Here is a 7,107-nt window from a genome sequence, read left to right on the forward strand (position 1 = left end):
ATCCGGACTTTTCGAAAACTCAAACTTTTTTTTTTTTTTTTTTTAGCTGGCTTTTGTGTGTATGTGCGCATGCGTGAGCGCCACAGCTGCACAGCGACAACAAGCGATCGCCACTTTAAAACGAGCAATCAAACTGTGACAACGTATGTAATTTTGAGTCCTACTCTTTCCATTTACAGAGCCCATAATAATGGCTCCTGAAGTAGATAAACTCCGTTGTGTGAAGAGAAAGAAGAACACGTTGAAATTGGGTGACAAACTTTAAATAATTAAAATAGAACGTGGTGTGAGCAATACTGTTCTAATGGAAACATACAACATTGTAAAGTCTACAATTTATGATATAAAAAAGGCAAAGAATAAAATTCTAGAATTCACAGCTTTTTCTTTAAAACTGCTCATTTTGATAAATGAAGCATGCTATATTTGCTAATGAATAAACTATCAAAATGTATCTGTTCATCTCTTCTTTATTCCTCCTTAAATTTGAATTTTAAAAGTACTGCCTGAGAATCCGGAAAATCCGAAAATCTGGACCGACCCAATCCCCAAGCAGTCCGGATTTTTGGACTTCTACTGTATTTAGATAATCTTTAACAACATATTGTATTGGATGCTTCTTATTATTAACAATAATACCATATATGTTTAACCATGAGAGACTTAAGCTTGTACTACAAATACATATAGTACACTATATATACGGTATATATTTAATATGACAGGTAGGTTAATTAACCCACGTAAAAAAATCTAAAAAAAAAAATTCCATTGATGTTTTTGTTTTTAATTGCACCAGTGAAGTCATGATTAATTTATTCTGCTTTATTAGTTATTGAAGAAACTGTAGTATATCAGAAAAATTTTCTTTTGTAGAAAAATTGCTGAGGTAGAACGCATCGCCCGTGAGAAAAAGGAGTTAGAATACCTTAAATTGCTTGAAGCACAGCGCATTGCTGAGTTACAACAAGCTAAATTGACAAGCTCAGCAGTTAAAAAGGTAAAAACTAAAGTACTTATTTTCCTTTTGCTGCATTATTTAACAATTGGTAATTAATGCAGAACTTCCTTTAGATAACATCATCTTTTGCTCAGTTCTGTTTAATGTGTTATTATGCCTGTATTCCATCAGTATTCCTCTAATCCTTTTCTCAAATTTATTATTTCTTAGCTCCTTAGTAACATCTTCATGTCCACTTTCCACATGAACCTGTAGCTTCAGTGCTCAGGTTAGTTTGTCAGCATTCTCTATTGTATTTTGTTGATTATTATGTTGTAATGCTTTTATTCATCTTATGATTATATATCTCACACTGTAATTTTCCTACAGATTGCACTAGCTGATAACAAGGAAACTGGACTAAATCATACATTCACTTTAAGTGATAACAAGGAAAATGGTCTTAATACCACATTTTCCAAAACTACTGGACCGTCTCAGTCAAGTTCTACTGGGAAAAACAAAGATAGTTATGACATTACACCAAACTCCAAGAAATATAAGAAAAATATTAATAATTATGATATAAATGATATTGAGAGTGATGACTCAACTGATGAGGACAGTGCTCCTAAGAGGAAAATTCCTCCCTGGGCTATGAGTAAGTTTAAAATTTGGATATTAATTTTTTTCTATTGTTTGGGATTTTATGAATAGAATATGTAATGGTTACATACTTATAGATTGTTGTATCAGACACATTGCAGTAGTTATATTGTACAACCTCCCTCGGTATTTTTGTTCCATAGTAAGGCAGGTTGAAAGTGCAAACAATGGCAATTAAAGTTTGCGTGATGTAGACTCAAGTTCTAGATTAATTAATTTATTTACATTTTCATCTTGGATTATCTGCTATTGTTTGATGTCTTTCCAGCAACATAAGTGAAACTAAGTTTCTAATGCACTGATAATTGTGGTAATTAGCACTGTCTTGCCTTTCCACTGAGGTTGAGTTGGCAGCAGCATAAACATATCATACTGTTAGTCTCCTTCAACATGATGAAGTACACTGACTCATTCACACAAAGAATATTGCCCATGCTGTATGGCAAAACTTGAGGGATTGCCTTTAATCCTGCCATAATGATAAATTAGCGAGCACAATTTTTCTAAGCTGAAACCCCGCCGTGAAATAGTTAAGCAAATATTTGGGGAAAACTTTTAAAAGGATAAAGTTTTATGATGTAGATGGCTGGGTAGTACCAGTGTAATGTTATATTGATGGAGAACAACTAAAAGGAAAAATATATATATATATATATATATATATATATATATATATATATATATATATATATATATATATATATATATATATATATAAAAGCTAGACCCCGACTTACGACTGCTTCGACTTACGACCGTCGGGACTTACGACATAGATAAAAAAAAAAAATTCAAATGACACACGCATTTTCTATACCGAAACGTTTCCAGTTAATGTAGTCTCCATGTATAATTAGAAAATTATGGGGGCCCCATGTGCATTCAGCTGACTACATTAAAGGTTAAGTGCTCAGTCACACTGTATCCATTCCTTAATTATTTATTACTTTCACTGTACTGTATCCATTCATCATTATTCATTACTTTTACTGTACTGTATTTCATTGTAGATTTTTTATCTATGTCGGACTTACGACCTGGATTTGGGTCCCTAACCCCGTCGTAAGTCGGGGTCTAGGTGTGTGTGTAATATATATATATATATATATATATATATATATATATATATATATATATATATATATATATATATATATATATATATATATATATATATATATATATATATACAGTGGCCCCTCGGTTAACGAACTCAATCCGTTCCAGAAGGTCGTTCGTTAACCGAAACGTTCGTTAACCGAAACCATTGTTTCAATGGGTTTTTGGGTAATTGGTTCCAGCTCACCGAAAATTTCCTAACTTCAACAAAAATGGCGGAAAAATTTACTTACTTTGAGGTGTGTATGTAGAAGGCTCCTGGATGATGGTGATGATGTGCATTTGAAGTGGGAGGTGCAGGAGGAGAAGGGAGAAGAGAAGGAAGTGGAGGTGGAGGAGAAGCATTTTACTGCTTCTTGGAAGGTGAGTCACCTTCCATGAAAATGTCAGGAACCTCTGGACTGACAGATTCTCCACCATGAACATCCTCTCTCCTTCTTGAAGTGGAAGGCTGAGGGCTAGCATCTTGTTCCCTCTCCCTTTTACTGAAGAAAGTGTCAATTGTGGTCTGTGGGGCATCTGTCCTCCTCACCATTAACTTATGTTTAAAGAAGGAGACCACTGAGTCCTCAACATGACACAAAGTTAGTTCAGTTTTTTCCACTTCTGGGGCCTTTGAAGCCAGTTCCCTGAACTTCTCCCAGTGGTAAATCACATCTTTCAACTGTTTAGCTGACATATGGTCATCACTTTCAATTTCCTCCTCACCACTGTCAGCCTCTACCCGTAACATCTCATCCAGTTCCTTCAAGTCATTAGGAGTAAGTTCCTCCTCATGAGACATCACAAGCTCTTCCACATCCTTCTCCTCCACTTCAAGACCCAATGACTGACCAATGGACACAATCTCCTGGTCCAACTCTGTGTCATCCTCAACTCCCTCAAAATCATGGACTACTGATGGCCACAGTGCTTTCCATGAAGAATTGAGGGTTCTATTGGAGACTTCTTGCCATGATGACACAATCAATTTTACAGCCTCCAGGACGTTGAATTGTGTCTTCCAGAACTGTTTGTGTTAGTTCAGGATCAATGGAAGTTGCCTGATGACACCTCCTAAACATTTTCTTCATGTACAACTTCTTGAAGTTGCTGATCACATTCTGGTCCATTGGCTGTATGAGTGATGTAGTGTTTGGAGGCAAAAACAACACTTTCACAAAGTCAAATTTATACTCCAAATTTCTGGCAAGGTCAGGGTCATGACCAGGAGCATTATCCATGAGGAGAAGAGCCTTTAAAGGAAGTTTATTGGTGGTTAGGTAGCTCTTGACAGAGGGGCAAAACACATCAACAGCCCATTCATTAAAGAGCTGTCTTGTCACCCATGCCTTACGGTTGGACTTCCAATAAACTCCAAGCATTGTTCTTACCACTTTCTGTTGCTTGAACACCCTGGGGTTTTCAGAGTGGTAGACAAGCATAGGCTTCAGTCGGAAATCCCCTGAAGCATTGGCACCAAGCAATAGAGTGAGACGGTCTTTCATGGGGTTATGCCCAGGTAAAGAGGCTTCATCCTTGGTGATGAATGTTCTTTTGGGCATCTTTTTCCAGAACAGCCCAGTTTCGTCAACATTGAACACTTGCTGTGGAAGATAATTTTCTTCTTCCATCAGTTTTTTAAATTCAATTAAAAACTTTGCTGCCCCTTCTTTATCAGCACTAGCAGCTTCACCATGCCTAACAACACTTAAAATGTCACTTCTTTTCTTAAATTTTTCGAACCAGCCTTTGCTAGCCCGAAAATCTTCAAATTCTGTTCCTGAAGAACCAGGTTGATCTGTCTTTAAATGTTCATAAATCTCCCTGGCTCTTTCACAAATGAAATCACCAGAAACTGAATCACCTTTCATCTGTTTTTCCCTAATCCAGATGATAAGTAACCTCTCAGTTTCTACGATTAGGGATCTACTTTTAAACACTCTTGTAGATTTACCTCTCAAGTTCACTTCCTTAAATTTGTCTTTTTGTGCAAGAATTGTCGACACAGTTGATGCCGACATGCCATATTCTTTGCATAGCGCATTTGATTTAATGCCTTGTTCGTGTTTTTTTTATTATTTCCTGCTTTATTTGGATTGAAATTGCTTTTCTTGATCTCTTAGGCCCCATGCTGGATTCAAACAATGGCAACACGTATTTTTCAAAGTTAAACTAGCTGTAAATAAAGAATATTTTCTTTAAAATAACACTGCACTGCACTGCACTATATATTGTAAATATGTAAAATAAATTTCAAAATGACCATTAATTTGCTTGGAAACACAGAAAAAAGCGTTTAGTTGAAGAGAGTCTCAAGCAAGATGTTACCTCCAGTGAAAACAGAGAGAGACTAACGCCTATTTGCTGTGTTAAGAGGCTGGATGCCATTAAACTAGTCACTTTACCTTCAATTTTGTTCAATAATTGCTAAATGACTAAAAAATTTAATATTAAACTTTTAAAATTATTGAATAGTATAAACTTCTTGATATTTACTAAAATAGTAAGGAATTTAAGCCCTAGAACCGATTAATGTATTGGCGGACTGATACTAAAGCTGATTGCCCGATCAGTGCAAGCGAAAACATGTTGAGGTCGGTTCGTAAGAACTTCGTTAACCGAATTTTTTTTCATTAACCGAATTGAAGATCCTTATGGAAGGCAGTTCGTTAATCGAAATTTCGTTAACCGAGGTGTTCGTTAAACGAGGGGTCACTTATATATACATATATATATATATATATATATATATATATATATATATATATATATATATATATATATATATATATATATATATAATTTTAGAGTAGGGAAAATAAGGAAAACGATATAAGTTGTCATGCAAGTAATGATTCTTCTCTAATCTTTCTCTTTTAATGGGAACTAATTAACATCTAAAGAATAGACAAGTGGAGTTGAGTAAATAGGATATTAATAACTTAATGCAATACTGTACTGTATTGTCATATCAAAATATTTAATTTGGTAAAAATATAGATGTGACAACTTGTGATACTGTCAATATACAGTGTACCAATTCTGTATACAGTATTATTAAAAGGAAATACTAACATGTTATTTATTGTTTAATCCTTTACAGGATCTCAGCTCACAGCTGCTATGATCAACCAAGTATACTCCGGACCTGTGGTTGAGGAGATCTTCCCTCCGACTATTCTTCTCACCACACCTGATCTCACCCAAATCTTTCCTAAGCGGAAAAAATTTAACAAACGCACCTCTAGTGCGATATGGACTACACCACTTTCTAAATATTTTGAATAATGTTAGCTATATACAGTACTGTGTATATATTTTATCATGCTTCATGGTATAAACTAATGATTTTCAGTTAAGTGTTATTAATGCATTGGAATTGTTTTCCAAATTTTTAGAGTACATAACTTAGCATTTCTTAATATATAGGTATTTTCCAATTTACGATGGGGGTTGTGTTCCTGAAAACCGTAACATAAACTATGAGCCCTTTAACATGGGTTTCACTGGGGTACATTCCTGGCCAGTCCGATATAGACATGTAATCCAGAAATAATAATCCTTCAATAATTAAATAAATACAGGAAAAATTTAACAACACTGACCACATTAATAATAACAAGCTTGGTCATCATCACATGTCCCCTCCAAGGCTAGGGAACTCTTGTTGATGGAACAATGATGTTTTCAAAGAAACAGTTACATTACACTGATCACCTCGGTCAGCAAAATTTTAACAATAATGTTTTCCAATCACCAATAATGGCAAAGTATCACAGCAATCACAAGGTTATGCAACGATTATTAATGATATCTTTCGTTACACGAGTGAGGCCAGATGCGATCATGTTGAAACAAAGCTCTGAACTGTACAGTAGTTAGCATGGTGGCCATGAGATGGGACGCAGGTAAGTGGAGCTGCATGATATATGGGAAAGTAATTAGAGCATATTGGCCAATTTGGATTTAATAAGTGAAGGGAAAGATGCGCTTCCCCAGTGTTTACATTCCGCGTCAGTGAGTTAACCTAATGATAACTATTTTTAGTGTGGATTTTTCCTAACGTATATAGTGAGAGAGTGTTAAAACCTAATTAATGTTAACGTGGATTATCGTAAAACGGATGATCTTAAATCGGTAAATACCTGTAAGTGGTTTATTTTCTCCAGACATAGTGACAAGTACCCCGGTATAATTTTTAGCCTGCTTGTACAAAGTGCAAGTACACCAGAAGGTGAGCTTCAGTCTTTTGACAGCACTTGTCTGTTATGGGTTAATGAATAGGAAGGAATGTTGCCAGTATTTTTTCTAAATACAGTGAGAATGCTGATATTTGATTTGAAGGTTATAGAATAGCTCTTTCAAATTGAATTTATGTTTAAAATACAGTCAGTCCTCGA

At 35.1% G+C, this 7,107-nt stretch overlaps 1 long non-coding RNA gene across 1 annotated transcript; it reads left to right on the forward strand.

The window, feature by feature from the left end:
• The first annotated feature begins 843 nt into the window (after positions 1-843).
• LOC121858510 lies at positions 844-6,202 on the forward strand. The gene is made up of 3 exons (XR_006087460.1): positions 844-1,000; positions 1,331-1,601; positions 5,811-6,202. It is a non-coding gene; the product is annotated as an uncharacterized LOC121858510 (long non-coding RNA).
• The last annotated feature ends 905 nt before the right edge of the window (positions 6,203-7,107 follow it).

The sequence above is a fragment of the Homarus americanus genome, unplaced genomic scaffold, assembly GCF_018991925.1.
Source record: "Homarus americanus isolate GMGI-L3 unplaced genomic scaffold, GMGI_Hamer_2.0 scaffold60472, whole genome shotgun sequence".
NCBI classification, from domain to species: domain Eukaryota; kingdom Metazoa; phylum Arthropoda; class Malacostraca; order Decapoda; family Nephropidae; genus Homarus; species Homarus americanus.